We start from the raw sequence: 24,881 nt of genomic DNA on the forward strand, positions 1-24,881 counted from the left end.
AAAAAGTTGGAGACCTAGCATGGGTGTATCTTACCCTCTCTGCGTCTCTCGACACCAGCGTAGCCAAGCTGGATCGGTCACTCAATTCCGTGGAAAGACGAATACGAGGTTGGGCGTCCCCAGTGGTGGACCTCGGGAGGCAGTCACCTGACCCGACCAACAGGTAGTTGGTGGAATGCACTCAAAGTTAGAGTTCTGCTGGACCCACCTTTTATACCCCTTTTGGGTTACGTATTCTCTTTCTTATCTATGGTGCCAGATCATACTGGTCTGTCTTTGTGACGCCAGTTTGTTACAAGGGCATTTCTTACTTAGTTTGCACTTGTAAGACAAGAGATAAGCAATTTAGGAGTACAGGACATTCTTTTGTGTGGGCGGGGCACTTCCCCTTCTGGGGTGATTGTGTGTGTGCGCATCATATCGATCAATGCCAGCTGGGGTGATTTCTGAGGGTCCCCCCCCCCATGTTGACAGTCTGGCCTGTTAGCCTTCCATCTGTACTTTCTGCTTCTCAGGGTCACGATAAGCTAGCATATCTGGGCCTCAATGAGGGCATCAAAGACTGTGCTGTCAGCAGCCATTTCCGTGACCTGTGTGCTCCTCGGTGTGGGGGGGCAGCAAGCAAGCTGGCTTGTAAGGGGGAGACTCTGTCTGGCTACACTGAGCCTCAGAAATACACCTACCCTGCCCTTTCCTCATCCATTTATTTCTTCAACACACATACATGAACACGCACGCACGTGTGCACACACGCACACACACACACAGAGTCATCTAGTAAAGGAGCGCATAAGGTAGATGGGTTCTTATGCGGACCCATACTGTTAGCCGCAGTTGCAACTCTGCAGGCTGGATAAATTTACAGATAAAAATCTTTAATAAAAACTGTAACTTAGAAATAAGTTTTGTAATCAAACACAATATGGCCCCTTCCTTCCCACTGCCCACAGAGATCTCCTTGGCTTTCCAATATCCTGTGCCAGAGAAAAAGAAAGAAGGGCAGGAGTGGAAAACAAATATGGCTACAGACAGGCTGGTAAGTAATGAACTCCTCAAAGCTTAAAACCATGAGAACCTTCTAATCAGCCTCAACCGATGCCGCCAAATCCTTCAACAAAGAGCTCTTGCAGGTAGTGAAGTACTCATTTACTCCTGAGTGCCTTGAGCCTGCAACAGAATGAATCAGCAAGCAATGTGATAAACTATCCCTCTATCTTAGCAAAACCATCGTGAATGTACGAGAAGCCTTCCCAAAATACAAGGGTTTGCCACACCTATTTTAAGAAGCAAAATCACTCTACCTTCCCGGAGTTAGTACATTCAAGAATTAAGTAACATCCTAAAGGAATTTCAACTCACTACTAGGTGCTGATTCATGTCGTTCCTAGTGCTCCCCCCAACAAATAGCAAACACACCATTCAGAGAAAGAATCTTCCCTTCCTCTTTCAACATGCAGTAGCCTGACCAATACTGAAGAATTCCACCCTGAATACACTGATTTTAGCCAATAAGCCCCACCATCCGCTACCCTAAACCTCTCATTCCTGAGCAAGTTCCCAGAGATGCTAATCAAAGGACAAATATAAGTTCATCTAGACCCAGCACAATCTACATCAGGCCAAGAAATAGAGTTGCAAGCAGTTTTGATTGCAGTGATGGATGATCTCCTATGAGTGGTCATCCTACTGAATGCTTTTGCAGCATTCAGTACTTTTGACCAGACCATCTGGGAAATGTGAGAGGGATATAGAAAAAATGGCATACTGGGAAGCATGTAGAAGGCCCCTGAGCTCATGTGACATAACTAGAGTGCAATCTAGACCAAGGGCAGGTCTACACTAGGGGAGAAAGTCAACCTAAGATTCACAACTTCAGCTACAAGAATAGCATAGCTGGAGTTGACGTACCTTAGACTTTCTGCACCATCCCCATAGCAGTAGATTCATGGGAGAAACTATTCTGTTGACTTCCCTTTGTCCTCGTGATTGCAAGGAGTACTGGGCTCAAAAAGGATGCCCTCAGCATTCGATTTAGCACATCCCTACTGGACGGACTAAAGTGAATCCAATTTGGAACATGCTCAGAACCATGATAAAGTGTAATCTTGTAATTTTACATACCGTGTTGGCCCACATATTATCAGGACAATATTGATTAGTAAATTATGAGTTTTCAAATGATACCTCATGAGGCATACTTTTGTACTAGGGTTTGAAGGGCCCTCCAAGATCTGCATCCCATCCTCAGTCAGAAGTGACTCTCACTCAAAAGGTGGAACAGAAGGTTTATTAGGCGACAGGGACACAACCCTAGTACAGACTTGTCAGTACAGCAACGAGACGTAGTCAGTGTAATCCATATTGGGGACAGGAGGCCCCAAACCTGGGATCCTGCCTCCTTTGTCCTCCCCAGCCTCCCAACTAATTCCCTCTAACTGCCCAGGCTTCTAATTCACAAACAGCCAGGATCCATTTATCTCCTTTGTTCGGTTTCCTGGGGAGCAAAGGTGTTACCATGCTGTCTATACTACAAATAGCCAGGACTCTATAACTTAAGTGAGCTATTCAGCATCCTGAAAACAGCCTGTCCCCACATGCGCACCCCCACTTCATCACAACTTTATACTAAAACTATTACAATAGTACGATAAGGGTAAACACAGAGCACAAACTTTTATGGTGGGATCTTTGGAGAGGAGTTTGTAGAGTTTCTCTTGGAGTTGTTTGGGGAATGATTTGCTATTATCCTTAAACTTCTGGATAAACTGTGGTGTGGGATCTTCTTTGAGCTCTTTATAGTGAGTGGTCTCAAAGTGTTTTTGGTTGGCCAACTTACCGTAGTCATCACAAATGAGAACTAAGATAGCACCACAATAGATGCATAACCTGCAGACGTATCTCCACCACTACAATGATCAACATAGTTCAAAATACACTTTTAAAAATCCATGGAGCCTACACATGCAGTATACCTCATGTGGGCTACGTCTACACGTGAAGCCTACATCGAAGTAGCCTATTTCGATGTTGCGACATCGAAGTAGCCTATTTCGATGTTGCGACATCGAAATAGGCTATTTCGATGAATAGCGTCTACACGTCCTCCAGGGCCGGCAACATCGATGTTCAACTTCGACGTTGCGCAGCCCAACATCGAAATAGGCGCAGCGACGGAACGTCTACACGCCAAAGTAGCACACATTGAAATAGGGATGCCAGGCACAGATGCAGACAGGGTCACAGGGCGGACTAGCGCTTCCGGGGCAACAGCTAGCCGCTCCCTTAAAGGGCCCCTCCCAGACACACACAGCCTGCACAGCACGCGGTCTGAGGAGCCATAGGCACACAGACCCCGGGCGCCACAGTCATGGACCCCCAGCAGCAGCAACAGCAGCTAGAGGTCCACCCAGCCCTCCCGACAGGAGCAGGGCTTGCCCTGACCCATGCCGTGTGGGAGGCAGCTGAGCACCTCCTTGCCCCAGGGGAGGAGATGCCCCCAGGGCAGCAGGGCTCAACCGCTACCCCTGCAGCACCCCGCTCCACCCCCCGCCTCACACGCCGACGGCTGTGGAGCTACCCCACCAGCACCGACTGGTGGGAGTGGCTGGTGCTTGGGGAGTGGGACGACGACCACTGGCTCAGGAACTTCAGGATGACCCGGCAGACATTCCTGGAGCTGTGCCAGTGGCTCACCCCCGCACTCAGGCACCAGGACACTGCCATGCGGCATGCCCTCACAGTGCAGAAACGGGTCGGCATCGCTGTCTGGAAGCTGGCCACTCCGGACAGCTACCGATCCATGGGACAGCAGTTTGGTGTCGGCAAGGCCACCGTCGGGGCTGTCTTCATGGAGGTAAGCGAACCCACGGGGGGGGGCCAGGGCAGGGAGGCCAGAGCAGGGCAGGGCAGGGAAGGGGGGCCAGAGCAGGGCAGGGGGGCCAGAGCAGGGCAGGGCAGGGCAGGGCAGGGCCACGCACACCCTGCTCACCCCTCATTGGTGCCGTCCCATGTGCTTTCTCTGCAGGTTGTGCGTGCCATCAACGCCATGCTCCTGCACAGGCTCGTGAGGCTGGGCGACCCAGATGCCACCATCGCCGCCTTTGCCACCCTGGGCTTCCCCAACTGCTTCGGGGCTCTGGATGGGACTCACATCCCCATCCGCGCCCCGCATCACAGTGGCGGACAATACCTCAATTGCAAGGGCTACCATTCTGTCGTCCTGCAGGCCTTGGTGGACAGCCGGGGACGTTTCCAGGACATTTACGTGGGCTGGCCTGGCAGCACCCACGATGCCCGGGTTTTCCGGAACTCGGGCCTGTGCCGCCGGCTGGAGGCGGGGACCTACATCCCCCAGCGGGAGATCCCTCTGGGGGACACCACCATGCCCTTCTGCGTCATCGCAGATGCGGCCTACCCCCTCCGGCCGTGGCTCATGCACCCCTACACGGGCCATCTCTCCGCTAGCCAGGAGCGCTTCAACGAGCGCCTGAACCATGCGCCCCAGGTGGTGGAGCGCTCATTTGGCCGCCTGAAGGGACACTGGAGATGTCTCCTGACCCGCCTGGATGCGGGCCCCAACAACATCCCCCAGATTGTGGGTGCCTGCTGTGCCCTGCACAATTTGGTCAAGAGCAAGGGGGAGACCCTTCTCCAGGGCTGGGCTGCGGAGGCCGGCAGCGCACATGTCCAGCCACCTGCTGCCCCCAGTCAGCAGGTGGACCCCGAGGGGACCCGGGTCCGGGAGGCCCTGCGGGCCCACTTCGACGAACAGGCCGCGGGGTGAACTCTGCCCAGGCCCCCTACTGCCCGCCCCTTCCTCCCCCACACTCCTGCCCCAATGCCCACACCATGGAGCACCCCACCGCCCCCCCCCACTTGTCCTGGACAAATGACAGCACGCACTTGTGGCTGAATGTAAATTTTTTTTTTCTTTCCGAACCTTTTTTTTTTTTTGGATGCAAATAAATATGTGAACCACAAACAGAAAACTAGGTACAAACGTTCAACAAAAGCAATATGTACACAAATAAAACAATCCAAAGAAACAACTGTGTGCCATAAATAATAAAAAGAAAACCAGGGAGGATAAAGGGGAGAACTATTTACATGGGGGGGACGGGGCAAACGGGGGGACCAAAAAAACAGGGTCCAACTATATACAAGGGGGGGGGCCACGTCCCGGGCCCCTCGCCCCTATAGCCCGGCACTGGGCGTGGCCGGCCGGGAGCTCCGCCGCGCTTGCAGCCTGGTCCGTGGCTGGGTGGGAGCGGGCTGGACCGGAAGGTATGGGGGCCGGCGAGCGTCAGGTGGCTCCAGGGGTCCCTCGGCGCTCTGGCCCTCGCGGGTGGGTGGCGGGGCGACGGCGGACGGGCCGGCGATGGGCGGAGCAGCTGGTGGTGGGGCTGCAGGAGCGGGCAGAGCGGGCGATGGTTCGGCCGGCGCGGCATGGGGGGCCAGGTAGTCCACCAGGCGGTTAAATGTCTGCATGTAGGCCCCCCATGCCTCCTGGCGCCAGGCCAGCGCCCGCTCCTGCAGCTGGAGGTGCTGCTCCGCGACCTCCAGCTGCCGACGGAGGATGGCCAGCAGCTGGGGGTCCGTCGCCGGCGGCGGTTGTAGGCGCAGGGTCCACCGTCTAGCCCGCCGCGGGGCCGGTCGGTCCTCGGCCGAGGGGCTGCCCTGGAGCGATGGTCCCGGAGGGCTCTCCGGGACGACTGACGCCTCGCCGGCGCTCTCTTCCGGTCCTTCTGATGGTGCAGGTGCAGGACACAGGAGAAGAGGGGGGGAAGAAGAATGGAGACAGGCGTTAGTGTGGGCCCCGAGCCGTGGCCTTTGTCCCCCCAGCCCTGTGCTGCAGGTTCCCCATCCCCGTCCCCGGGAGATGCTGCTGTGATGGATGGGGTTCAGGGGTCCCCCTGCCCTGCACCCCGTCCCCTGGTGGGAACGACTCTCACTTCACCCCGCAGGGTCTGACAGCAGGAGAGGTTTCTTAGGCCACAGATGCCCAGTTTCTGCCAGGAGTGACAGCACCAGCTGTCGGAAGAGACAGTCCTTCCAACCCGTCATGGGGAGAAGACCCCAAGGGGGGCCCCTCTGGGATGCAGCTTTCCCCCTCCTCAGGCTGGCTGCCTACCAGCTCTCCCTTCCCCTAGCCTCTACCTGTGGCCCCCGCCCTCGCCCCCCAATTCCAAGCCAGCTCGGCTCCTCCCTCCTGTTTGTTCAGGGCAGAGGTGTCACCTGCCAGCTGTAGCGCCAGGATCCTCCTTTGGCCCTGGGAGCTATTCGGCTCTTGTGGCTCATATGTAGCCTGAGTCTCCCTTTGGCACTTCCCCCACTCCATCACATGCTGCTGCTGCTGCGGGGTGTCCCACCCCCTCCTCCCGGGGGCCCCTCGAGGTTCCGCTCCCCCCTGGGCCGGGGATGGGGCATGGCACTGTCATGCGGGGTGGGGGGGGGCACGGGCTGATGGCTGCAGTGCTGTGAGGGCCATGGCCCTGGTGTCCTTGGGGCCATGGCCATGTGAGCATGTGGGGGGCCCTGGACACATATCTCTTATCCCCACCCCTCAAGCCCAGGGGTGTCCACCAGAGAGGGGTACCTACCTGCCGGTCCGCTCCCACGGTCCGGAGATCCCCGGGGGTCGGAGGCCCTGCTGCTGCTCCGGGATGGCAGTAGAAGGATCTGCAGGCTGGATTCTGCGGAGGAGGAGACCCCTCCTCCTCCTCCTCCTCCTCCTCCTGCCGCGATGTCCCGGGGGTGGCCTCCGGGTGGGGCCCCCGGGGTGCGGGGCTTGCCTCCGGGGCGGACTCCGGGTGCAGGGCCTGCTGGGGCTCGTCAGCCGAGGTGTCAAGGGTGGCCGGAGGGGAGGAGGTGTGCCGGGAGCCCAGGATGTCCCTGAGCTCCCTGTAAAAGGGGCAAGTGACGGGGGTGGCCCCAGATCGGCTGGCCGCATCCCGGGCCCGGGAGTAACCCTGCCGCAGCTCCTTCACCTTACTCCTAACGTGGTCATGAGTGCGGGCAGGGTGACCACGGGCAGCCTGGCCGTTGGCCAGCCGAGCAAACGCATCTGCGTTCCGCCTCTTGCTCCCCATTACCTGGAGCACCTCCTCCTCTCTCCAGAGCCCCAGCAGGTCCCGCAGCTCGGCCTCCGCCCAGGAGGGCCCCCGCTGCCGCTTCCCAGCCTGGCTGCCCCTCTGGCTGGGCTGGCTGCCCTAGCTCCCCTTGGGGGGGGTCCCCTGGGGGCGCTGGGGGGGCTGCCGGGCGGCCATCTCAGCTCTGTGGGGCTGAGGGTGGTGCAGGCTGGCCGCGTGTGCAGGCTGCAGTCTGCACGTTCCCTCAGCTTCCTGCAGAGGCAGGGAGGGGGAGGGGACCTTTAAGGGGCCGCTCCACGTGGCCACCAGTGAGCTGAGGGGCTGGAGAGAGCGTCTCTCAACCCCCCAGCTGATGGCCGCCATGGAGGACCCGGCAATTTCGACGTTGCGTGACGCGGATCGTCTACGCTGACCCTACTTCGACGTTGAACGTCGAAGTAGGGCGCTATTCCTATCCCCTCATGGGGTTAGCGACTTCGACGTCTCGCCGCCTAACGTCAAAGTTAACTTCGAAATAGCGCCCGACGCGTGTAGCCGCGACGGGCGCTATTTCGAAGCTGGTGCTGCTACTTCGAAGTAGCGTGCACGTGTAGACACAGCTGTGGTGTCTCTCAAACAATGCCCTAACTGCCCCCAACAACTATCTGGATTAAACCACCAGGCCATCAAATGAACTTTACACAAGAGAAGGGCTGTGACGTTACTGGATTTTTAAATTAAATATGAAAACCGTTTCAGTGACCAATGTGTTAGGTTTGCACCAAATCTTGTGCTAAGTAGGCTAAGTTAGGTGTCTAATGAAAGCTGGTAACTCACTGAATCTGTTCATGCAATTATATATCTGTACCATTGTTGTATATGAAGTTATAGATATTGGCTCGATATCTGCATTAGAAGTGTTTTAGTGCTAGGATTTACAATGGAAGGTGCGGTCACCTCCCAGTCAGGTGACATGGGCTGAACAAAGTAAAGGAGACTTGGACGTCAAATCCACTTTATGAAATTGGTTGAGACATGCAGTCTAACAATGCGGTCAACGGCAGAATGCCTCAACATATAACCTGATCAAGTGATCCTTCACTGAGTACGTGCTGAGGAGGAAAGAACTTCCCTCCACATGGCAAGACTATAAAGATGACCCTGGCTATCACCATCTTGGTCTTTCAGTCCTTATGAAGTAAGCCTGTATGGACTGGGGATCCGTTCCACAGAGGATCTATTTTCAGAGACTTTCAAGATAGCAGCTTGTACAATTATGAAATTTGATTGATGTATGTAATTTAACCCCTTCAACAATTTTTCTCTCTCTACATATTCTTTCTTTTGTTATTAATAAACCTTTACATTTTAGATCCTAAAGACTGGCACAGTGTGCTGTTTGGGTAAGATCCAAGTATATACTGTCCTGGGAATGTGGCTGGTCCCTTTGGGGGGGTGGAAGAATCTGTGCAGATTTAGTGAAATAGGTTTTCCTAACCTCTCACCTGAGCAAGGAGGGTTATTGGTTTGGGCATTAGGAGCAGCTGGAGAATCCGTGTGATTTGCTCATGTAACTTCTGACTGGTCAGAGGGCTAACAGAAGTACTTTTGTGACTGTCTTAATTTGCCTTATTGAGAAGGAAACTCCAGTCTGGGCTGTAAGTGGCCTGGTTTTAAGCAATTTGCCCAGGGTTGGGTCACTCAGCTGTGCCCAGAAAGCCCCCTTAAGAGCTCCTGAATCATATTTTTTAAATATGATCTCTTCTCATTTTTTTTTATAAGTGAGAATGAAGAGAAACAAAGTTCACAAAGATAGGTGGTTGAACATGGCAATAGAACAATTACTGCTTGATTTGAAGTCAATGGATATTCATTTCTCACTTGTAGCCAAAATTGATCCAATGCAATCTCTCTGAATTTGAGCTCCAGGGTGCAATCATTCCTGACATCCAAAAATTCTTCTTTTTCCCTCAAAGATGAACTCATTGTTGATTTTTCTGAAGATGGTGCAAAAGAATTTTGAATCCAATCAAACTGCTCCATTCCAGATGACCTGAAATAATGCCCGAGCTTGTACTGAAGTGAATTCAAATATTGCTCCACAAGTGGGAGTAGCCTTTCCATCTCAGTCAGAGCTAGACGCTCGCTTGAACAACTTGAGTGAACTATGACCTTCTACTTCTCTCCAAAGTTTAATTTTTGATTGGAGTCCATTTAACTTGTCTGTTCATGTCAATATGTTCTCATTGCATCCCTGCAGCTTCCAATTTAGGTTCTCAAATACATCAGCCAAGCTGGCCAGTTTTCCCAGCCAGTATTTATCTTGCAAAAGATTTGGTTGCTGGATCTCACTGTACATAAATTGCTTCAGTTCTTCCCTCAGTTCATGAAACTCTTGGAAAAGCTTTGACTCTTGAAACAAAGCAAACTTCAGTCCCAAGGAGAAGGGATTGATGTTCTACTACCATTTTTTCCACACAAAATAGAAAAAAAGACCTGACTGACATCTGGATTTGATGAAACTGACCATTTTCACAACTTCATTTAGTGTGGATCTCAGATAGCTAGCAAGCTATTTGATATGAGAGCCTTCCTATGTAGAAAGCAGTGAGTGATTTGGACCTCTGGATTTTCATGTTGTACTTTGGACACAAAGCCTTTTACACTCCTCATCATTGCTGCAGCACCATTGACACATATGCTCATGCAATTCTTCCATGAAATTCCATTTATTCTGAAATACTCCCGTCACTCTGAATATTTCTTTTCCCATTGTTTTCTGTGCAAGGTCCTTGCAGAATAAATAATGCTCTCTCAAGCTGTCCTTCTCAGCAAGCTGAACAACTGCAGCTGGCTGAGCACAGTCAATGTCTGTAAATTCATCAATTTGCAGGAAAAAATTTCCTGCCTCTTTGATTTTCTCAATCAATGTTGTTTTTATATCCTTTGACCTATCTTCAATGCATCTGCTGATGGCATTATTGGAAAGGGGACCTCTCACTACCACCTTTCTTTCTTCCAGACCTATCACAGCATGAATAATTTCTTGTCATGCTGGCAGAATAAAAGAGTTTTCCTTGCAAATTGATGAATCTACAGACATTGACTGTGCACAGCTAATTGCAGTTGCAGTTCTTTGGCTTGCAGAGAAGGACATCTTGAGAGAGCATTATTTATTTTGCACGGACCTTTGCAACTTCCAGACCTATCACAGTGCAGTTAATTTCTTGGCAGGCTGGCAGAATAAGAGTTTCAGCAATAGTATGAGACTTTTTGGCTTTAGCAATCAATCTGGCAACACTGAAGCTGGTCTCTTGCACACGTTCTTATACCTTCACTGATGTTTTTGAGAGACAGCCTTTTTTTGCATTTTGTTCTTGCAACCATTTAAAGTAATTGATGCCCTTTTGGAGGTAAGTTGGGTACTTTGTGGAAGGATGATGTTTCAGCTTGCTTGGAACCATGATTTCATTTGATGAGTTGACCCATCAAATAAGACTTTTAGGTAGAGAAGCAGCAAGATCACAAAACCAAGTGAATTCAAGTGCCAAATAATTATCATGATACTGTCTGTTTTGTATTTTTGTCTTCCTTTTTGCAGATTTGCTATTTTGCAAATCCACCACATCCTCTGATGGAATATCTCTTTTCAAAATTTGTCCACTATCATAGTTCAATTTCTGCAAGAAAACAGGATTCAAACATTTAAACAGACAAAATGTAAACAAACTGAAATTTTAGTGTTTAAATGTGGTAAAAAGTGTATGAATCTAAGAGAAGGAATAAGATTGAACAGCGTAAAAAAAAATTGAGTTGTCACACATGCCAATTAAATACAATGTAGTACAGTCACCAGATATAATTGTGACCACTTTGAAGTGCCATAAAAGCCAATATTTTCCCTGCGCTTGCAGATATACATGTACCGCTCCTGACAATACACTGACTGTGTGCGCCATTTGGGAACAGTGGTGTCCACACATCCAGACACACAGAACCCTATTTCTTGGGCAAATTGTATATACGCTGCCAATACTACACAGATTGTAGCTGCTGTTGCATAGGTTATTAAAATGCCTTTCTTTTAAGAGGAGAAGTAACCCTCTGCTCTTGCTGTGGAATAAACTTTTCAAACCAAATGCTGTGAAATCAACTTTTCTTATCAAGGGAAGTGCTGAGAAATCAAGTCAAGCCACCATCAACTGCATGTGAATAAGACATCAAAATTTTGACTGGTCAAAGGTGAGGCTCAGTATGAGTGTGCTTTGACTGAAAAAAAGCAGAAATTAGTATGCCATGAGTAAAATACAACGAAAAATATTTAATCCCAAAAATCTAATCAACTGATAAAAAATTTATTTTACTAAATAAAAATTCTCTTAACAATGGCAAAATTTTCCCAGCATGCTTAAACCCGCTCTGTGGCACACACTTTGGGAAGTACTGCCCTACTCCTAACTTAGGGGTTCTGTGACTCAAATCATGACCCCTTCTTCATTTAAACACCTAAAAAGGTCCTATTCAACAGAGGTGCAAGAGGTAGTATTATAATACAGTGCAAGGTCCTCAACATGATGTATTTATCTGTAAAAATAATCCAGGGTTCAAGTTTGATGCGCATTCACACCACAAAGCCCATTAACCACGCACAGCTTCACAGTTACTATCTCACTGAACAGATCACGTACAACATTCATAAAATTACATGGCAGCTACATATCTGCCAGAAACCAGTGACAAAATGTTTGCTTCTATTAAAATTCATGATTTTACTAGCAGTTTACAGAATTTCATAAATCTCAAAGCAACATGAGATATATTTTAAAGGTAAGTAATTTTAATCTATTTTTTAAAAGGAATCAGATTCTCCTAACTGTGACAATCTGACGTTTTCATTTTCAGGAATCAATTAAACAGAGAAGGGCTCATCCTGAAACATTTACACTGCCTCTACTACCACCTCATATAAACACCAGCCACATCAGAACTTCAGAATTAGGAGGCTGTTCAGATTCCGGGGTTTGAAGGGAGCATCTTTCTACTATTCAGGCTTTCCTCACAATATATTTTGTTTTTTTGGTTTTTGTTTGGTTGTTTTTTTTTTTTTTTTTTTTTTTAGAAAAGTTCCTGCCATGAGATTAAAACACAGAGATTACTTGCCTTGCAAAACAGAATCCTAAAAGGATTTAGATACCTATAACTTCAGGGCCGTGTCTACACTAGCACAAATCTTCGAAATGACCATGCAAATGGCCTTTTCGAAGATTACAAATGAGGTGCTTAAATGCATATTCAGCTCCTCATTAGCATGCCGCCAGCTGCATTTCGCTCCTGCATGGCTCATCCAGACGGGGGTCCTTTCTGAAAGGACCCTGCCAACTTCAAAATCCCCTTATTCCTATCTGTGCTAGTGTCGACGTAGCCCAGATGATTTCAGACCATCACGAGGTGATTGTCATTTTCTACTTCTTTCACTGAGCAATTCCTAAAAGTTTTAAAATGTAACATCTTCAAGCCACTACACTTTTCTTATTTCTTACAAGTTTATTTGTTGACTTATGTACATAGTATTGATTCGCTTATTTTAGTCAAATTTGTACTCTTTTTACTAGTAATCACAGCACATCATAAAGACAGCCAGTTGATTAATAATCTATTTAACAGAAAAATCAGCTTGCTTCTAATTTATTCTTACTTATTATACACAAGGACATTACAATAAGAAAAATATTATTAAAAGAAGGGTATCTTTATTCTAACCTCATGCTTCATGTCCCCAGTGTGCTATTCCATTTGAGTCTGATTCCTCCATCTCAAACACTGAATATATTACCACCAATTTAGGCTTAGACAGCAAAAAATTCACAACTAAATGTAGACATACAATAAGCACCAACACCATAAATAATAAGATTATACAGGATGCAAGAGGTAGGAGTAGCAGTAAAACAGATGAGATGTTTCTCTGACAGATGAGCACAAGAAATGTGTCAAATTAGGAAGATCTAGAAATCATAATGCACGAATAGAACAACCTAACTGACATACCAAAGAGATGGTAGGTGGTTGGATAACACTTGTTTGTAATGTCAATATAAGACCACCTATAGAAGTTCAAAACAATGGTCCATCTAACCTCACATCTGGTCTTCGAACAGTGGCCAGTGCAGATGCTTCAAAAGGAATGTACAGGACATGGTAACTTCAGGTGATAAAGCCCTTGCTGCCACTCCCAGCTTCTGATAGTAAGAAACAACAAGAAACCCAAAGCATGGGGTTGGCTCTCTGTCCATCTTGGCAAATGGCCATTAACGAACCTGTTCTTCATAAACTAATCTAATTTTTTCCTGACCCAGTTACAATTTGGCCTTAACATTAAGGTTATATTCTTATATACACATTCTTAGGAGTCAACCTTGATTACTATTTTTGGTTCTCTGTGCCTTAAATATTGAGTCTGTTCTGGTACGGCTATGGTCTGAAGAAGTGGGTCTGTCCCATGAAAGCTCATCACCTAATTATTTTGTTAGTCTTTGAAGTGCTACTGGACTGCTTTTTTGTTTTGATAGCATATAGACCAGCATGGCTCTCTCTCTGTTACTACTCTTACGAGTGTAAATGTACGTCTTGGGCTTGCAGTAAAGGGAAGAAAGAGCAAAATGTAAGGAACACAACAGATAACAGTAAGAAGACACTTTACGCGAAATCACTGAGAGTAGGAAAAGGGCAGGGATTTCTCCAGAGCCCCCTGGGGCAGGGATGTATACGTCCCCTGAATTTTGCGAACACTTCCCCAGCTGTCAAACAGTTACATCACTGTGTTGCATAAGTGATCAATTTTGTCTCCTTTTGGATTACAAATCATTTAAATGCCAAGGTAATTAAATGTTATCCCTTACTGTCTGAGAGCACAGGGCAGCAAAACTGTACTACACCTTTCCTGACTAGGGGGCAGTGGCTAAGCATGGGGTTCTAGTGCCAGATCCCAATGGAGAAAGACGGTAGGGACAGGTGTTTTGCTTGATGGTCTGCCTAAGAATCACAAACCCTGTTTGACTGGCCCTGCTCCACTGTTTAAACTCAGAGGTGATTAGGCTTTATAGAGAGTCCTTTGTTAAGTAACCACTGGAGCTGAAATCACTGATAATGAGATCTAAGGACTTAGGCCTGTTAAAAGGACAGTGTTTCTGTGGAAAAGACAACCTAGCCTGTCTTAGCAGGGAGGTTCTCTCACTGGGAGTTGGAACCTCAAGAGACCAACTTGGAGAGGTCACAGGTGGTGGCAGAAGGGCCATTAGCAACAGAGTGCTGGCATGAACAGTGGCACCATGAACAGCAGCAGACAGAGTGAGTGGTGAGCAGCTAGGGAAACAAGCAAGGTGCCTCCTCCCTCCAACTCCTTCTGGGAGGTGAATTCATGTGAAAGCACCTCGGAACTCTCAGTCTCCATTCACCAACAACAGTGCATGGGGTATGGTGGAGCGAAAAGCAAGGAGAATGTTAAAGGAATATTTCTTTGTTTGTTCGACTATATTTTAGTGATTTTGCTCCATATTGCTAGCTATGTGACAGGAAAACTTACATAAATATATGTTTCCTTAGTAAGACAAGATTATTAAAATTAATTATTTGCCACGACAATTAGCTCACACAGTTGCTATATTGAGGGGTCATTATCTTGGGGAATTTCTGTACTGAACATTACAGTTATCATATATATGGCCCATTTTCATCTTGAGACACGGTGGTTAACAGCAGCGGTGAGGATCTATGGGCAGTGTTTGAGTCTGCAGCTTCTCTCATGGCTTATCTGTCCAATATTGGATTTGCACTGTCGACTGCAATAACCACATATCAGTCTATTTCCAAATTCTTGACTCTGAGAGCCTTTCCTTCTAAGACAAAGTTCTTTTGCGTGACTTGCACATATAGGCTACGTCTACACGTGAAGCCTACATCAAAGTAGCCTATTTCGATGTGGCGACATCGAAATAGGCTATTTTGATTAATAACGTCTACACGTCCTCCAGGGCTGGCAACGTCGATGTTCAACATCGACGTTGCGCAGCACCACATCGAAATAGGCGCAGCAAGGGAACGTCTACACGCCACAGTAGCACACATCGAAATAAGGGTGCCAGGCACAGCTGCAGACAGGGTCACAGGGCGGACTCAACAGCCAGCTGCTCCCTTAAAGGGCCCCTCCCAGACACACTTGCACTAAACACCACAAGATCCACAGAGCCGACAACGAGTTGCAGACCCTGTGCATGCAGCATGAATCCCCCGCTGCAGCAGCAGCAGCCAGAAGCTCTGGGCTAAGGGCTGCTGCACACGGTGACCATAGAGCCCCGCACGGGCTGGAGAGACAGCGTCTCTCAACCCCCCAGCTGATGGCTGCCATGGAGGACCCCACAATTTCGACGTTGCGGGATGCGGATCGTCTACACGGTCCCTACTTTGACATTGAACGTCGAAGTAGGGCGCTATTCCGATCCCCTCATGAGGTTAGCGACTTCAACGTCTCGCCGCCTAACGTCGAAGTTAACTTCGAAATAGCGCCCGACGCATGTAGCCACGACGGGCGCTATTTCGAAGTTAGTGCCGCTACTTCGAAGTAGCATGCACGTGTAGACACAGCTATACTATCAAAGGATGATGTGCCCCGTCGTAGCAGTCATCACCAGGTACTTTTCATCACAATTTACATAAAAATGGTCATACTGAGCCACACCACAGTCCATCTAGTCAAATATCCTGTCTTCCAACAGTTGCCAGTGCCAGCTGGTTGAGGAAGAAAGGCAATGACCAAGTGATACATTCAGTTGTCCAGCCTCAGCTTCTGGTAGAGGCTACAGCCACTCAGAGCATGGTATTGTTGAATTTTATGCCATTTTGAAGTTCATTATTATAATGAAATGCATATATAATGCAGATTTAAAGCCACACTATGGCCGTGTCTACAGTAGCCCAAAACTTCAAAATGGCCATGCAAATGGCCATTTCGAAGTCTACTAATGAAGCGCTGAAATACATATTCAGCGCCTCATTAGAATGCCGGCAGCCCTGGCGCTTCGAAATTTATGCAGCTCACCGCCACGCGGTTTGTCCACATGGGGGTCCTTTTCTAAAGGACCCTGGCAACTTCGAAATCCCCTTATTCCTATCTGGTGTTAGGAATAAGGGGATTTCGAAGTTGCCGGGGTCCTTTCAAAAAGGACCCCCATCCGGATGAGCCCCGCGGCAGCTCGCTGTGTCAATTTCGAAGCGCCACGGCTGCTGGCATGCTAATGAGGCACTGAATATGTATTTCAGCACTTCATCAGTAAACTTCGAAATGGCCATTTGCATGGCCATTTTGAAGTTTTGGGCTACTGTAGATGTAGCCTATATGTATTTTGGGGCATTTATGATGAACGGGTGAAGTCCTGAAGGGCTGTGAAAAGGTAGTAATTAATCTAATGTAGTAATTAATATTAAGAAAGAAAAGGGAGTTATCCAAAGACTTATTAACCATTGCTCCATTTAAACATAACACATAGAACAATAGTTGGTTCACCAGAACTAAATGAATCTTGGGATAAAAAAAACTACAGGTGCAATCAAACAAATCATACCAAACTAACCTACTTACATTCATTCATAGCTTACATTCATTCATAGATAATGTCAAGGGAGAGAGGAAAGGAAAGGAGGTGTTGTCACTTTGGTATACCATATCAGATGTTGAGTTGATGTAGTTCACCTACTATACTCAGAAATATGAACTGAAGGGAGACGAATTAGCACTCAAGCCTATCAAAGCAAAAAAACAATCAAGAATAATTAACAGTAGCTCAGTATCAAGTTTCAATTGGTTTCCATGTGGGGTCTCACTAGGCTCCACTGTCAATTAGATGCTTTAATATCTTCAATTATTATTTGGGGGGATGGAGGAGAAGGTATAGTCTAAAATAATTCACATGCCAGTACACTGTGTGGGATCATAAACACATGAACTATGATGAAAATTATTCTTTAAATGGTGAAAGAAATATTCATTTCACTAAGCATATTTTAAGAAAAAATTTAAATTTACAGTAAAACAGGATTTTGATTTAAACACCCACAATAGCAAAGCTAATCCTCAGACACACATGGTTGTAATTTTCCATTTGCATCTATCTACATGAGAAATATCCAGAAGGGGCATGCCAGTATTAAAATTTATTCAACATACAGATTCTTTAATTTATAAATGTTTGAAACGAAAAAGGGGGATTGTCATTTTGGCAAGAGATAGTTATCTTCATTTCCCCTTGTGAGCCATTTACTCAATTGCTGACATTTAAAGTCAAGTAGACCAAAAAGCTACAGACACTCTGTTTTTCATATCTTTGTTAATTTATATGGAAATGAGATGTTTCCTACAGAACATCAGCCAAACCTAAAACAAGGGCATACAGATTCCTCAGGCTGACTCTTGGCTATAGATGAAAACTGTATCCCTACATTATCTAAAACCATGTGCATCACCCTCTGAGGAAAGCATTATGGTGCTGTCAGTTTCAATTTACCTGCCCAGCTTTATAAAATGCCCTAGCTTCAGCCTTCTGAACAAGTTGGTGGCCCTTTTCCAAGAAGTGAAAGACATAATATGACCCAAAGCTGAATGAAAATTGGTAATTCCTCCTCCCCAATCATTTGTAAACAGGGCTATGTATATATGTCCAACAAGTGAACAGGTTCATCTGGAAGGAGTATTTAATAAAGTAAGTTCCAAGAGCTAGAAAAAATTACAGAAAAGCACACTGGTTGATTAAATGCCATTATTTTTAATTCAATTACTATATTTCTCACCACAACATATACCTGAGCCACAGAAGGCTCATCCTGACAGAAATTTCCTTGCACTATTTAAAAGAGTACAGCAGTAAACTATATCTCCAAGTTCATAAACGATTAGCATGCCCCCCTCCCCCCGGCCAAAGGAAAATATAAGCACAGTCTTTTGCCACCACTAGACAGAATCAAAGACTTGAATATTTCAGTTTTTAAAAAAGTACTTTTGCAAAACATGAATGACAAAAGACAAGAGATGGGAAGGCAGTGTCTGAAGGGAAACCGTTATGCATCTTGAACTATATGCTGCTGCTGCAGTTGCCCCACTGCCTTTTGGGTTATCCTGGGAAGGAGCAAGGCTAAGGGAGTAAACCCTGTCAGAAAATCCAGAGGGGAGTCCTAAGGCGGTTCTGTGCCAACTTCTGGCATTGACCCGGCAACTCCTACAGCTGAGCTGGTACCAGATGCAGAGGTTATCCTCTCCTTTGGACTATATCAGTAAAGCCGAGAGGGGGACACTGGCATCTGGGCAGCCCAGGGTCCCAAAAAATAGCCCAGGTTCGCGCCTGGAGAGGTACTCCAGCATTGCTTAACAGAGTTGAACCAACACAGGAAGTAACAGATACCGGTTATAGGCTCTTGCTCAATTGGCGTAGAGAACGAGCGCCGGGGTTGCCTTCGATGGTGGGAGAGATCGTCGCATCCCACTGGACAGTCACCGCCCGCCTCAAGCTGGGCAGCCCCCAGCCAGCAGGGTACTATCCCGCCACAGTTCACCTGCCTCACTGCTGCATGTTTTTATTGTGGTATATCCAATAACAAAAGGAAACTTTTTGTTTCTTCTTGTTCAGAAAAGACACACTGAATATTACAGCTGACAGATTAGGTTGCTTAATCATTTTCGCTAATGTATATAGGGCATGAATTAACCCCCAAAATGACAAATAAGAGCCTAGCAGGTTTTAATCTTTATAGCACCTACTCCCCAGAAACACGATCAAAAAGGCACTTGCCTCAACAGCTTCCAGCAAGGGTGCCATTTAGGGAGCCTGGAGGTGCAACCCCCATCTAAATTTCCTACCATACCAGGATGCTGTCTCCTGCCTACCCCTCATTAGCTTTACTCCTCTCCCTCCCTCCTTTCACCCCAGTGAAAGGAAAAGAGGTTCATCAGGTAGAACAAAAAAGCCCAACCTGTGCAAATTTCTGTTTGGCTGCTGGCTGAATCAGTAGCAGCTGGGATAGAATCAGAGCTCCTTAGGCATTGGTTACAGCTTCTGATTGGCAGGAACAAAACTGCTGCAGCAAATGCAAAACACAAAGGTGACAGCAGCAGTCGCACTGCTTGCTTGCCTCCATTGGCTTTCCCGTCTCTCCTCCCCAGCTAGCCAAAGGTTACCTATGTTACAATTCCACCTCACTGCTTGGAAGGGTAGCTCCCTCTTCTCCCCAAAGCTCTCTCCCCTCCTGCCAGGCTGGCTAGTCTTTGGTCTACCAGTAAGAATGCAAAGGTATATCTGGCACATCCAATAGCATGGTTGGAAGCTTCTGTAGGATTTTTTCCAAATGTAATGGAACAAGCAAGCACAGGATGTGGCGGAGAAGAAAGCTCTGTGCTTAGAAAGGGTGGCCATATCTCCCTATCCCAAATAGAGGACAGGAAGATATGGGGGGAGGGGAAGGAGGCGGCAGCTGCCGGCGCTCCCCAGCAGTCCGGGGAAGCAGCAGCCCCTAGCACTCCATGGGAGCCCTGCAGAAGCAGCAGCTGCAGCACCCCCTTCCTGCCCCAAGGAAGCCACAGCTGCCGGCAATCCACAAGCCCTGGGAAAGCAGCAGCCATCCCCCCAGCCCCGGGGAAGCCACAGCTGCCAGTACTCCCCAAGGCTAGGAAAGCAGCAGCAGCAGCAGCCACCATCACTTCCCCGTCCCCACCAGCCCTGGGGAAGCCACAGCAGCTGGTGCTCCCTGAGCCCCGGGAAAGCAACAGCCACCGCCACCTGCAGCCCCGGGGAACCCAGAGCCCCGGGAAGCCGCAGCCACCAGCACCTCCCATCCACTGCCGCAGCCCCAGGAAAGCCACAGCTGAGAACTCCTGCCAGCAGCTGCTAGAGGAAAAGGTCAGCCAGGGGAGAGTCCAAATATGAGACAATTAATCCCTTTTAAAAAGTAAGTCACTACCCCTTTTTGGCATCCCAAATATGGGACCATCCTGCCCAATACGGGGTGGATGGTCATCCTGTGCTTAGATCAGAAGACAGTTGCTGCAGATTCCATCCTGATCTGCCCCCATCTTTGCATGCTGACAAGTTAAAAAACCTGGGACCTTTATAACACCAGTAGAAACAGGGCTACTCAAGCCAGGGAGGAGGTAACCACTCCATGCACATTCAGGTTAGCTCAGCTTTGGATGTTTCAGTGTTTCACTGAAAAGAATAGCAAACCTAAAAAATGCCTACCTGTGATCTTTCCCTGCTGTCAAGAAACAAACATAAGGAGTCACACCACAAACATTGCTTAAATTACACTTAAAACTTTCCTGTTTTTAAACAACTCTCCAATATTTGGGAGAATGGCAATACCACAGGGTGGCCATCTATTCTACCATTCACTACCACTTGTCTGGGAGAGTCTTTCCTTTGATTACATGGGCTTTTGGTCACGTTACCAGGCAGAGCCATAACACTCAAATACAAATGTACAGCAAGGTTGCAGTTGCACTTTTCAACTCTAGGAATTTTTTCCCACAACACCTTTCGAGGAGTTGCTGGCTGTTTTCATGTGTATGTGCCGTAAGCACCATTTGAAAGTTATATGTCTGCTATGATGGATGTCCTTCTCTTCCAAATGGAAAGTAATCTTAGCTCCTGTTTATTCACTTATATTTCTGAGGGTGGCAGAATATCACAATTTTGAGACCCTTCAGTAAATTTCATGGAGGTCATGTTTACTTTTTTCAAACACTCGCAGCAAGATACTAGGAACAGCCTTCCAAATCTTGGTAATTATTCATAATTATTTGCATAAACCATTCAGTGCACATAAACCCAAGCCAAGATCTGTCTGACAAAATTTCTTTGTTATAGGTTTATGCTACTAAGATCCAACGTTTAATTACCCACTCTAGGTCATAATTTAATTATACTCTGCTGTGCTGTGAGACCTGTCCAAGTGTGCTGTGAAAATTTGTCAGTTTCTCACCCAAGGTGGCTCTTTGCAGAGACAACATGAGGGGAAATGTTTTCAGTGATTACTGGTTTACTCAACATGCCTACCATGGTGTTGAGCAGATTATCACAGTGTGTCAGTGCATACTAAGGCCGTTTCTACACAGGCCACTTTCTTCGAAAGTAGCATGGTAATACATGGCCTGAAATATGCTAACAAGGGGTGGATGCAAACTCCCCCGCCTCATTAGCATACAATCACATGATTTGGAGTCCAGAAGACCGTTCTTCCGGACTCCAAAACGCCGTTTAGAAGCGCGGCTCCCGGGAGGTCTTCCAGAAGGAAGTCCTTCTTCCAGAGGCCCCTTCTTCCCAAAAATTTTCGGGAAAAAGGGGCCTCCAGAAGAAGGACTTCCTTCCAGAAGACCCCCCGGGGCCACGCTTCTACACTGCATTGTGGAGTCCGGAAGAAGGGTCTTCCGGCCTCCAAATGAGATGACCGCATGCTAATGAGGTGTGGGGAATTTGCATCTGTGCCTCATTAGCATATTTCGGGCCATGTATTACCATGCTACTTTCGAAGAAAGTAGCCTGTGTAGAAGCGGCCTAAGATGGCATATTCTGTGGTGGATTTCAAACATTAATGCATTTGATCCTCATTCAGCTCACTGTATGGACTACTATGTTGCAAACCTGTCTAGCAAAATTGTAGCCATAGTAAAGGTAAGTAAATGTGATGTTTATGAGCAATTGATTCAGTTGAAAAAAGCAAGTGTGCCATGAAATTGTTTTCCTCATTTACTGAAAAGGTTGGTAATTGCTGCTCTAGATAGTGATTTTAAAAGGTGTAGACTAGCATGGTAATAAGAGTTGTCTTAATAAGCAGTTTGAGACATTTGGAGACTAATGTTTTTGTTTATGGGACCATGGATTATCATATTGATTCACTAAAAGTTTAGCAAAGATAGAGTTGTCAATGTTTCTGTTCTTCAGTAATTTATTAAATTTTAAGCATTTGTGGAAGAAATTACTCTCTCATAAGCCTCTTTCATGATTTGGAACAAGACTTTTTTTTTAAAAACAAACAACAACAAGCAGATTTTATACATCTCTAATAAAGATGGTTTGAGCCCTGCGTGCTTATAAAATTGGTATCCGCATACGCATCTGCAAAAAATGATCTGGGGACATCCACATACACATCCATGGATTTGGATACCCGCACATATAAAGCAGGTATCAGTGGACTTGCAGGGCTCAAGAGTGCACAAAGTATCAAACTTGTCTTTCTGCTATCTGTATTATGGCTCCAAAACTGACACCAACAGATTTGGGATCAGAAATATCTTGCCAATGCTTATTCTAAATTTACAAATAAGCATAAAATATGGCTTTAATTGGTGTTTGCTATATTTTTCTTTTTTTATATAGGAATTAGAAACAGTGTTCCTGACAGCTAATATCTAAGTTATTAATGTTACCAGCAAAAAAATATTTTCAGGTGCCGCAGTAGCTCCATGAAATGGAATCATGGTTAAAGCTGCTCCCCTTCTTCGAACACACACACACACACACACACACACACCGCCCAAAATCTGAAATGGTGCCCCTGGTGAGACAATCATGATTACAATCAGCCCGGACTTCACTTGGACCACTGATAGGAACAGCATTCTTGGGAACTGTCTAATGTGAATAAATATATTCTAGCAAAAACTAAGGTGTTAACTTCATTTCCCGAGTTGTTTGGAGTTTTCCCCTCTAATCAGTCATGAAAATAGATTTGAAGAGACCATTAAAATTAAAAGTAGTACTGTTTAACATGGTACATTCCCTTATTAAAGTGTACCTATATTTTTCTTCTGTATTTATTACAGGGACCTGACTCCCTTTCTACACATGGTAAAGTTGTTCTTCCATCTTTTCCCCCTCCCTCCCTCAGGAAGAAAGCATGATTACTTAATTTTCATATAAATCAATTCAAATATTGAAGTAGTAGACTTTGCATAATTTCAGTTACTACTTTCCATTCCCTTAGAAAAAGACGACTCATCATTAGTTTAGAAAAATGTCTCAAAGCGAGACAAATGCATCATTCATTCTTTTCTGTATTATTGTTCACAAATACAGGTGGGATTTTTTGTTTGTTGGTTTTTTGGTTTTGTTTGTTTTTGGTTTTGTTATACACAGGAGAGAAATGTGCATTTGAGAATTATATTTACCACTTTGAGGTTGTTAAGCATTCTATTAAATATTTACTTAATATATATGCATCAGCCTTTTGTTTTCCATTCATAATTACTGATTACCTAGCAAAGCCATCTTTCCATAAAGCAACAGATAGAAAACAGTGGAATAAATTGCCTAAGGAAGTTGTGGACTCTCCATCTCTGGAGATATTTAAGAACAGGTTGGATAAATGTCTATCAGGGATGGTCTACACAGTACTTGGCCTTGCCATGAGGGCAGGGGGCTGGACTCAATGACTTTTCAAGGTCCCTTCCAGTCCTAGTATTCTGAGATTCTATGAAAACTGAATTTTGCTGGTACAACGTTTGTCATACTGTGAGAAGCCTGCACCTCAATAGATTTTCAAGGGTGTTTGTTGCATGAAAGCCTCTGCACGAGCTATTACTTAATTTTACACGTGCATTTTCTGGAAATACACTGAACGGTAAGATCCTGCCAACACAACTTAGAGACTGGCAAAAACCTCCTGCTGACTGCATTGCTGGGGGGGGAGGTGGACAGAGTTGTCTTCTAAATCACTTCATTAGTGATGATTTGTAAACAATTCTATGAAGCTTTGTAACTGTTTGTGCTGCATTGCCTTTTAAACTCCGCAACTCATAATTTTTGACCTTCCAACGCTGTAATCTTTGTAAAACTTGGCGAGTCTCAGCAACTTGGCTTTACAAACTTAGAAATTTACTGCAAGCTTGGTGAATGTTTAGCCTTACAACTCTGTAATCTCTGTTGTAACTTCCATCCACATTTGTAACTTGCTCTAAACCGCATTCTCCCCTCAGACATGAATTTGTGCGTGTGAGAGAGAGAGAGAGAGAGAGAGAGAGAGTGGAGACTATTGAGCGTTTGGGATTAGAAAATTCAAGGCTGAGCATCTAGAGCCTGGTGACAGTCATCAAACTAATCAAGGCTGAGCAAAGGAGGCTGCTGCTCTGCTGGACTAAGGGAACTCTGGGGATGCTCCGTAGTGACGTAGATGGAAGAGTCAGAAGTGTTGTACAAAGGCAACACCTAGAGAGTGCACACATGGTAGTAGCTTTCTTTCTGAGAAGCTGCTCTTCCTGCTGTCAGTTTATTTTCCCCCCAGCCATGATCAGAAAGACAGACACCCTCCAAAACCAAGATGCCTTAGCTCCTTCTGCAACCCATATGCCTGTTAAGTGTGTGAGTGCCTAAGGGCAGGAATGAATGCGTGTCAATGAATGAAGGTGTGTGCGCGCTTGAGATAGCTGGTTCCCTCTTTAGGTTAAGCCTTTAGTGGCAGCTCTGTCCTCTTTACTTTAACCATATAGTGCATATTAGTGGAGTATAATTCCTCAATCAAGAAATCCATACAAGTGTAACCCTAGGCAGTCTCCAGTGGGAATTTTAAGGTAACTGTTGATGAAGAGCTAAAGCATGATTTCCCAAACTAGGGGGAATGCCCCCCCGGGGGGGTGTGAAGAAATTCCAGGGGGGCCCAAGGCAACCCAGCCTGTGCCTCATTATTCTCCCCACCAGAATTAAAAAACAGCCTTTGCTTGTGGCTCTCAGCCTCTCCCCTTTTACACAGGCAACCTAGCGCAGCCACTGTTAAAAGCAG

The 24,881-nt window shown here is 46.6% G+C and overlaps 1 protein-coding gene across 5 annotated transcripts in view; it reads right to left on the minus strand.

Annotated features, from left to right (window-relative positions):
• Window positions 1-24,881, minus strand: part of BCKDHB (branched chain keto acid dehydrogenase E1 subunit beta) — a 271,499-nt gene that overhangs the window by 213,073 nt on the left and 33,545 nt on the right. The gene's annotated exons all lie outside the window — the stretch shown is intronic.

Source organism: Carettochelys insculpta, chromosome 3 (assembly GCF_033958435.1).
Source record: "Carettochelys insculpta isolate YL-2023 chromosome 3, ASM3395843v1, whole genome shotgun sequence".
Taxonomy (NCBI): Eukaryota; Metazoa; Chordata; order Testudines; family Carettochelyidae; genus Carettochelys; species Carettochelys insculpta.